The following is a 10,385-nucleotide window of genomic DNA, read 5'->3' as shown; positions in this document are numbered from 1 at the left end:
TATCAACAACCATTGAAGAAATGAAGGTTCAATTGTAAAGGCCCGTATTTCGTATTCATAAATTTTCGAAATTATTAAAAATTTTTCTAAATAAATATTTATCTTGAACTGATAAGACATCAGTCAAATTCATGAACTCTAGTTGACTAACATCTTAAGTTTGTGATCAGTTTGATCTTTTCAATATAGCTCACATCTATTGACATTTACCCAAATACATTCTGATAAGAACAATCAATTATCAAAATTATGATTCTATTTTACTTTCAAAAAACATTTATTTATCGCTTTAATTGTACGATGTATGACGGTTCCATTTTTTATTTTCAAAATTCTCCAAAAATATTCTGACATGTTGACTGATGTATTTTTCTCTTATGCAACCGTATATATGTTCAGGAAATTTCACCAACTTATTTTTTTGCCGTCTTTTTATCATCTTCTCCAAACTCTCTAAAATTTACAGCATTCTATGCTTTCAAGCTTCAGTCTATCAATTCTAAAAATGTCTTCCTTCACCGACAACTCTCTTTAGGTCAACTTTGATGCATTTTATCTGCTGTTGAATGACAACATGGTGGCCATGTTAAAAATACACTAGAAGCCACTGGACTCAAGGGATTCCTTGGATGTGAAAGCCATATCTATGAAGAAGTACTGTATCAATTCTTTTCATCTGTAAAGATCTATAATGAAGCAGTGATATGCACAATCAATGAACAAAATTCACTATTAATCAGCAAATATTCACTGATATCTTCCGTCTACCAGCAGAAGGGATAACTGAGTTCAACGGGTTGCTATCAACAACCATTGAAGAAATGAAGGTTCAATTGTAAAGGCCCGTATTTCGTATTCATAAATTTTCGGAATTATTAAAATTTTTTCTAAATAAATATTTATCTTGTCTTATTTAATTAAATAAACATGTAAATAATCTTAACTTTAAAATAACAGCGGAAGCAAATATTGTTTTCAACCAACCATTTAAAAATAATCCAACGTAAACATTAACTTAAAATAATCCAACGTATTAAATCTGAGTTTGAATAATAAAAGGTGCATAAATTAAATCATAAGGTCCTCGAGTTTACTACTGCTGACGCATGATCGCTCACTGGTCTCCGCCCGCGGTCTCGACCTCGTCAATACCTACAACAATCAAGTCTAGTGAGTCTAAAGACTCAACATGTATATATCGTGAATAACAAGTAAATATAACATAAAATCGCATGCATCACAAAAATAAAGTATCGTAGAGCGTATGGTGAAAATCGTATCATGAATAACTACGTGCATATCTGAAAATCATACGTAAAAGCTTTGCTCAATAGAGCTCTGTCATAACATATCATAATTTTCTGGTAGAGATAATGTTTCTAAGCTAGTGGCCCATAACATAGCGTAAGCGCCTGATCAGACTAAACCACAGTATACTGGATGGTAGAGATCAATCACAACCCTTGGACTGGATGTCCGTACCCATACATAATCATAAACCGGTCGTAAGTCACCGGGCGGAGAGGTCATCGGTTGCGCCTACCGACTTCTAAACCCATAAGCATAAGGTGGCCACAAGACATATAGCATATATCTCAAAAACAAACATTTTATATTTTTATGCACGTAATATAATTATAATCTTATTTTTATCGGATGAGTTGGATCGTTCCCAGGCTTGCTGCGACTTAATTCTAATATGTGACACATGCAATAAATCTTAACTTGACAAAAACATAACAATAGAACCAAAAACGAAACGATTAGAACCAATAATTTGATTTTTAACCATGGGTTCGTACCAACCCAAACCAACATTAACCCGATGTTTAACCATGATTAAAATATCCCAAACATACTGAAAAATATGCATAATAACTGTAAAACACGAAAATAGGCGAAAGGAATCCAAAAACATAAAACGCTCTTTCGAGAGTCATTTTGGCACCTTTCACCATAATTTCTCGTACGACCTCTAAACTTGACCAAATCACAAACGGTCAAAAACATGACTTTCCTAACTCATTGAGGTACTGTCCAGTCCAAGGCCATGGGCTAAAAGCCAACCAAGAACTCAGAAAAACCTCCTGAACTGAAATGAAAGTTGCTGTCAAAAACAGAAGTTACAGCAGCAACTATGGTGTTTGTTTTGCTCAATTTATGAAACTAATGACCCTTGTGGCTTGCACCACCAACCAGAGACCCTTACAAACATCCTAAGGCATGGCTTGGACCGTGGCTAAGGGCTATAAGCCAACCACAAACCAAGCAACCCCCTAAGACAATTACAGTACTCAACCGAGAATGCACTTTCTGTGTAGTGTGATGTATTGACATGGTTTACTGTCTTGGGTCGATCTAGACATGATAGAGTGTTGTGTAAACCATGGCTATGGGCTAGGAGCCAACCATCATCCATACAAAGACCGAAAACCGAAGGGGTGCAATCACAGGAATGAAAAAAAACGAAATGCACTTGTGTTGCTTTTGATGGAATTCTGATGGATCTGTGAACCATTCCTTGGAAGGATGATTTGGTCACGTCCTAGACATGTTAAGGTAGGGTTCTAACCATGGCTACAGCCCCTAGGACAGCCATGATTTGAACTCTCACCCTAACTCCAATTCTGCACTTAAGGAAAAAGTTGCTATCAATTATTTGTTTATGCGTGTATGGGCTTGAACCATTGAACCAAAAACACCCTAACACATTCTAATTCATGCCTAGTAGCAGCCATGTGGGCCTGGAACCGAAGCAACACCCTGTAATCAACAAAACATCTCAAACCGTGAAGTTGGAAACAAAAGAGTTTATAAAAATCTGTACAGATTTTGCTTGGGAAGATTGCTGTCAATTTCGTGATTTAGCTTGATTCATGGTTATATAATGGTTTAAAAATATCTATAGGACTTGATTGAAGAGAAAATGAACAACATATACATGCCTGGAATTTTTTTTGACAAAAACAAATCAATACGACAAATACGAGCGGCGGCACGGAGTTGGTTTTCTCTTCTTTGTTTCAGCTGTTGTTCTCACGTTTTTCAGTTGTAGTTTTCTGATATGTTTCGAAGATGAAGGTGCAGGTTTTCTAGGAAATGAACAGGGATGTTATAGGAGGTGATAAAGGTGCCATAATATACATTAAGTTGGAAGTTACAAGTGAATCTTTGAATGGAATTTGAAGTGCATTTTGATTCCCTTTTTCTGCCGATTCTTTTCTCTTCTTCTTGCTGTTGTTTACGTTTTAGTTGCTAGCATGAAGGGGTTGAGGAGCTTCAAAGAGAATTATGGTGCATGTATTACCTATTACGATGGAATTTTAAAGTAGGAAATTAATACACTATAAAAATCATTTAGTGATGATTTGAATGGGGTTTGAAATGCACTTCCTTTCCTATGCTGCCGTTGCTTTTGTTCTCATTTCCTTGCTGCAATGCACGATAACTTTTCTTGGTAATTAGTTGGGAATAAAATGAGGTGTAATATGATATTTGAATTTACTACTCATTTGTGAATTAAAATAGGAAATGAATACTTTATGAGGTGCAATTAGGAATGGCTTAAATGTGGTGTTACTAATATTTTTAATTTGTTTAGGCATGGACCAAAATTCATCCACCATTTTGCATGGTCTTACCTTGATTAATTCTTGTATTTAAATATTTAGGTTTTAATACATCAATTATATATTTGAGTGAATTAACACATTATTTAGAATAAATTCTTGCATTGCATTGCATGGTTTAAAATTTTAAGTATTTAAATGCTATGTTTAATTTCTTGGATATATTTGACCTATATTAATTCATCTCCCTTTGTTTACATATTTTTATTTAAGCTTTAATTATATATTAACCTAAAGAATTTATTTAACATCTTAGTTCTAATTAATTTAATAAATCTTAAAACATTCTATTTCTTTAAATTAAATTATTTCTTAACTTAAATTAAATTTAGGAATATTTTTCTAATTATTGATCTTATCTTTAATCTTCAAACTCCAGTCCGGCCTCGCGTATTTATCCTGAAAAGATAATACTAAACATCTACCTTTGAAATAAATAATCATGATTTAAAACTTCATATTTAATTTAAATAATGACAATTATGCATGGCTTATACGAAATCTGATTTTTGGGTTCTACATCAATTATCTCTGTCCGGTGCTCCCCTCAACTCATTCAGGATAATAAGGACATGAAGATTGAATACCTGACTGCTAATAATATTGTGGCCAAACCACTGACAGCTAAGGCAGGTTCCTTTGACGCCTTCATTGTGGAACAGCTAGAAATTATGACTGATATTACTGTCGGCATAAAGATCAATTGGTATGTTGTGCTTCACCACATTTTGGCAGCAATTGTCTCATATCCAGAAAAACAACATCAATGCTTCACTGTTCCAATATGTCAACTCTCATAACAATGCAAAACTCAGATGGGACCATCCTCCGATCTGCACTACCACAAAATGATCAATAAAAAATCAATCGATGTATTAAAATCAAAAAATATCATCACAGGAGATGACACGCGACAAGTAAAGAAAGAGGTTTCCAAAGAGAAGAATAAGAGAAAATCTCCCAAGAAGGCACCAGTTAAGCAATAAATGCGAGTTGAAGTGTCTGAATCAGAAGTAATACTTCAGAAAGCTACCACTTACCTAAGTATTTTCACCGGCTCCTGAGAAGAAGTAGAAAACTAAGAGAACCAAGCTGATAAAGCACTTCAATGACCTATAAGACTAGCTCTCATCCCATCTATTCCGATCTGCAAGGTTCTACCCGATATCAAAATTGTTGAAACAAACCTTACTTCCCACGAATCGAGCTTGCCTCAGATTGATCCCAAATGCAGAGGAAGAGCATCCTCATCGACCCTCCAAGACATTGTCAGCAGTTCAAACATGTATCAATCTAGCAACTCAAGAAGTGAAAATATACTTCAAACTTAGAAGAAAATGTTTGATAAGTGGAAAACAACAGAATGCTTGGGAATTATTCAGAGATCAAGAATTTGAAGAAACTCGAACACATGACAGCTCAAAAAAATCAAATTTTGGAATGGATTGAGACTCGGGTGATTCCTGAAGCACTGAAGAGAAAAGAAAATTTGGCCACGATGATAAGGGAAATTGGCCTGAGACTTCTGATAAACAAGAAAAAGCAAAATTTCAATCCTCGGGACCCAACAACAAGTATTGACTCGACAGTCATCAGCCAGTTAGAAATGGACATGGGATGTACATGAGAGTAAGTTTAACGAGAACAGAGCTCCAACTGTCTCTTCCTAATGAAAAAATTCATGAAGAAATTTCTTCAGAACAGATGGATCTGGATGAAAAAATCAAACAGTTTGATAGAGAAGATGAAATGTTGCCTCAAATTGATTAAGGAATAGAATCAAATCCCTTCACTGATCACATTTTAACACTGCCAAAAGAAGATGTACAATAGCCAGATGGTGAACAACTTAAGGAAGATCCAGTGCCCTCGCACTGTTCTGAAGCTCTTCCTGAATTACCTCTGACTACAACAGTTGAGATGCTGAAAATCCTCGACATCACAACCACTTCTGCACTGGCCCCAATTTCCATTTCCCAGGACACTGATTCCATTATCACAACAGCTATCCCATTACAATAAGTGGTAGTATTTGAATCCGCCTTAGATTCCTCTCCACCAAATCATTAGCAGAAGACAACATAACAACAGCTTGTAACATCTTCATTGCCCTCTATTGATGACATTATCTACAATATGTTTCGATCTCCACCTTTTTTGACTCCACAAAAGCTATCAGTACAAGAAGAAGAAGCCCATCACTTTCTGCCTCAAATCAAAGAAATTCCAACTGAGGAAGTTGCTGATTAAACCTGAACCAATAACTGAGCCGCCACTCCAATAAGAACAAAATTTGCAAGAAGGTTAGCTACAGCAAAAGTCTCCACCGTTCTTACCTTATCAATTTCAAGAAACTGAGCAAGGACTTGACCAAGACATTCCACAATTTGACAAAGTCAAATTAGTTCATCAGTTAGTGTCCCAATTACAAAATGATGTTTCTGGCTTGAGAGTATATCAAATGGCATCTACACTAGAATTGGAGCTTTTCAAAACAAACCTTAATGTTCAGATTTCTGAAGTCCTCAAAATGATACACATGCAATCAAGTTAACTACCGGAGCTCATACATGCCTTTCAACGATCTAATACCGATGTGGTCTGTCAGATCAACAAGCAGGAACATGCGCTAGCAGGTCATATTGAGACGTTGGAGAAACAAATTTCTGAGGTAGTTGAATGTCTCCAAGAAGAAAGTGCTGATATCAGAAAAAAGGGGAAAACATTAATAACAGTCTAAGCCCTCATCTTCCTCGCCTTAGCACAAGAAACCACCTAACGACAGCTCCAGTAGTGGTGGTCACCACAGCAGCTCAAGTGGTGGACACAAGCCCGACTACTCTATACATCAACCGTTCGGAAAATAATAAAACATGAGATAAGAGTTTCATTTTTTGTTACTTTTAATTGCCTTTAGTAAACAGTTCAATTTTTGTTCAGTTCAGATTATAAATAGTTCATTTTATTTAGACTATGGTTATTCTCTATCAATTAATTTAACAACTTAGTTTTGACATCACCAAAAAAAGAAATTACTAAGATAAAATTTAATTAATAAGTTTTGCTAATCACAAACTAAATTGATACCAACTCAAGCTAAATTGTTAAATTATAGGAACAAATGAAATAAAGTAACAAAACTATTGTTGAAAGAGCATCTGTGCAATGATCAACTTCGCTGACATAAAAAGAGATGAACGAAACTTTTATAGACAAATCAACCTGTCCAACTCAACTGTTCTAATATGCATCCTTCAACAGTTTGAATGGAATAAAGATGTCAACATTTAATCTGTGAGCTGAGCAGATAATCTTTAGATTGATCTGATGACACTCTCTGGAGGCTATAAAAGTTCTTTAAGTTTATACTGAAAGCTATCAGCAAAGACGGAATAAGGATCTACTAGTTATCCTTTCAGCTAATGTCCAAAGAATTTGAATTAATCGTTGCTATATTTGGAAAACGACAAGGACATGTGCCATTCTATACTCAATTGTATGCTATCTAATATATCTCTGAGTACTGTATATTTATTAATGTTGAGTATCAACACCTATAAAAGGTGACGAATCAAGAAATGAAGAAGACTAATGTTACATTAATCTTCATCCGAAGTAGGAGTGAGTTTGGTCAAAGGGTTGTACCGATCAAATCTTCTAGTGAATCTGTCTAGAAACATAAGAAGGAAAGACGTAGAAATCTAGCATTCAAACTTCCATAAACATATCCTCTTATCTGCTATTACAGTCAATTTATTGTTATATATCTCATTTGTTACAATTCGTTTCTTGAGCTTCTAACCTAAACTGATCTGTTGCACTCACATGTATCATATTCATTAAGTAATTTGAGTTGTTTATGTATTTAGATATTTTTTTAACTGTTATCTTCGATAATAACAAATTGATTTACATTTAAATGATGCTCATATTATAATTGTGAAAAAAATAGTGAGGAACTAAAAAAGGATAATACGAGGGTTGTCAATAAAATGCAATGAACTCATGATTGAGATTTAAGAAAGGAAAATTTTATCCACTAAGTTGCAGACACTTTGCATTAGAAATTTAACATATTATTAATATTAAAAAACAATGAAGGGCAATTTTGGAATTATAAAATATGCCTCACCAAAAGTTTGTTCATATTAATCTCTTTTTATTAATAGTATAGATAAATCAACAATGTGTACAAACTTCAGATTGAGTCAATCGTACATTGAGTTTATGTTATTGGTTTGTCATAATCTTATTCAGGATGTTGTCTGTCTTGGGATATCAATAAATAAATTATCATAATGTCAATGTGAAAAAAAGATTAAGTTTTAAGTTTAAGTTTTAACATATATGAGATTCTTAATTAATCACCAAGTTGAGTTTTCGACATTTTTCTTAATTTTTTTATTATTTTTGTTCTGGTTTAATTTTCTTTAGGAAATAAAAAGAATAACAGTGACATTGATAAGCATATTTCATTCAAAATCAAATCGATTTTTAATGCAGCAATATAAGGTTTTTATTTTAGTTTTAAAACTTTTTATTCATGTTTCACTTGGTTCATTCATACATTGCTTATTAGTTTATGTTAGAGTAGGTGTCCGACAGCCAACTTGTGGCTGAGGCTTTATTGACTCTAATGTAATACAATCTTTATTTTAATAATATTTTACGATTTTATTCGATTATGGCATTATACTTTATCTATACACATGCAAGTTACATAGATAAAGTCCATGAGGTCTGCGTCGCAACGTAAGATCATGAAACTCATTAGAAAGTGTACCGTATATTCTAAACAGGTTATTAGTCGAATCAGCCGCCTAAAACAAGGATAAAGGTCGCTCGAGCTTGAGACTAGCATCTGTGATGTAAACGCCATGTTTCATTGACAAGGGCATGGAGATACCCATTAACACAGATGGGTGATCATATGATGATGCACTGAACAATCCTCCCTCGGACTGTCTAGGTGGTTTTCACTTATCGAGTTGAATAGTCCGCAGTTATGGTTGTACAACATTAGTCCTTTGACCCGAGACATTATAGGGGCTATACGTACTAGCATGCACTTTGATCCGTTTACCGACTCCATTGAGAGTCATCAGGTGGCAAGGTTGGGTGTAGTTTTGAAATACGTAGGAGCAAATGCATTGTAGTCGAGGATTCACCGTTCACCTACGGGTGAAGATATCTTATGTGATATGATGAGTTAACAGTGCAAGGAGTCTCTGGCCAGAGAAAAAAGTGTTCTTTAGGGAAATGTGTTTTTCTAGTTGCACATAACATGCCACTATTAGTACTCAAAGATAAATCGCATCGTTATTGAATTCATATGCACCTCTCGATATACCAATGATTGCAGATTCGATCGGGACATATATGTTGAAGGGACCGTACTGTACGTTAACCACGACAAAAGGTTCTTGCAGGCACTATCAGTGATACCAAGGGGATAATGAGGCGATGCTACTAGATGCTCTTACCATGATCCGATGGGTGCAATAAGAAATGAGTTCTAACATTCTTGATCAAGGTGTTGATGAAAAGAATGAGGCTAACTAGGGTAAGCCCAAATAAGAATAAATGTTATTCTGAATCACATGGAGATGTGAACCCACGGCTAGCTGTATCCCTGAACCATAGAGGGTCACACAAGTATCGGATTTTGTGTTCCCGTTGAGATATTCAAATTTCAAAGAGTTTGAATTTGACGACTATAGTTAGATGGAGATCAAACAGGATGCTTATAAAGGAGTTTGTGAGCTTATTCCATAGGATGGAAGAGTGAAAGTTAGCATCACTGCTAAATAAGGATGGAGAGTGGAACTGTCTGTTTTGTGAAGAAGTTCACTAAAACTGGCAAATGTCCAATATGGTAAGTGAAATTTTTGATCTTCGAAATTTTCAATTTCATTATATGAACAAGATTTGTATCTTTGGTACATCGGCGCTTTCGGATCGTCAGTTGGGGTTATAATGAGTTCGGAATCATTTATTTAGTGAATTGAGAATTTACTAATTAAATGATTGTACTAGTAGTAGTGACTACTAACATGTACAAATTTTCATACATATTCTAGAGTAGTCTAGAATTAAATTAATATGTGAGTTAATTATATAAATTAAATAATATTTAATTTAATTAATAAATATATACATTTTATATGGTGATATAAAATATATGTATATATGATATTAATATATCATGTATTATCAAAAGTTGATAAATTTGTTATATATTAATAATATGATAATTTAATTATAATGAAAATATAAAGTCTTTGTGGGAGAGGTACTCCTAATTAGATTATGAGTCTCATTACATAAATACACTATAAGAGGGATAAGCGAAATTTTGGTGAAAATTTTGGCCATTTTTATCTTCTACCACCACGCTGCTTCGTCTCCGGATTTTGGAAATTCGGAGACTACAATGTCAACGCATAAATCGTTTGTGATTTCTAGTGCAATCCAAGCGAGGAACATAGCTTTCGATCGTAGACCTGATTAGGCGATCAAATCTGGAGAGCAGTTCGTAGGGATTTACAAGAATGACTATATCCGCCTAAACACCGGAATAGTTTGGAGTCCAGCGTCAAAACGCGAAGGTATAATTATTTAAACACCCTATGAATGTTTCTAAACACACGACGCCCAAGCAAAAAATTTTAAACTTCCGCTGCGTCTTAGGTGCGAGAACACGATGTCCCAACAATTTACACACGCAACGCATGTGAATGTCTGCTAGTTACTGAT

The 10,385-nt window shown here is 34.5% G+C and overlaps 1 long non-coding RNA gene across 2 annotated transcripts; it reads right to left on the bottom strand.

The window, feature by feature from the left end:
• Positions 1-436: 436 nt before the first annotated feature.
• LOC142541548 (uncharacterized) lies at positions 437-6,516 on the bottom strand. Of its 2 annotated transcripts, none has more exons than XR_012819384.1 (3): positions 4,670-6,516; positions 4,245-4,462; positions 437-657 (listed from the first exon to the last, which is right to left on the bottom strand). It is a non-coding gene; the product is annotated as an uncharacterized LOC142541548 (long non-coding RNA). The 2 variants fall into 2 exon arrangements; XR_012819383.1 differs by lacking the exon at positions 437-657 and adding an exon at positions 1,055-1,152 and having other exon boundaries at positions 4,217-4,462.
• Positions 6,517-10,385: the final 3,869 nt, after the last annotated feature.

This window comes from Primulina tabacum, chromosome 4, assembly GCF_025594145.1.
Source record: "Primulina tabacum isolate GXHZ01 chromosome 4, ASM2559414v2, whole genome shotgun sequence".
Classification (NCBI taxonomy): domain Eukaryota; kingdom Viridiplantae; phylum Streptophyta; class Magnoliopsida; order Lamiales; family Gesneriaceae; genus Primulina; species Primulina tabacum.
Note: the sequence above shows the minus strand (reverse complement) of the source record. Positions and strands in the feature narration are given on the sequence as shown.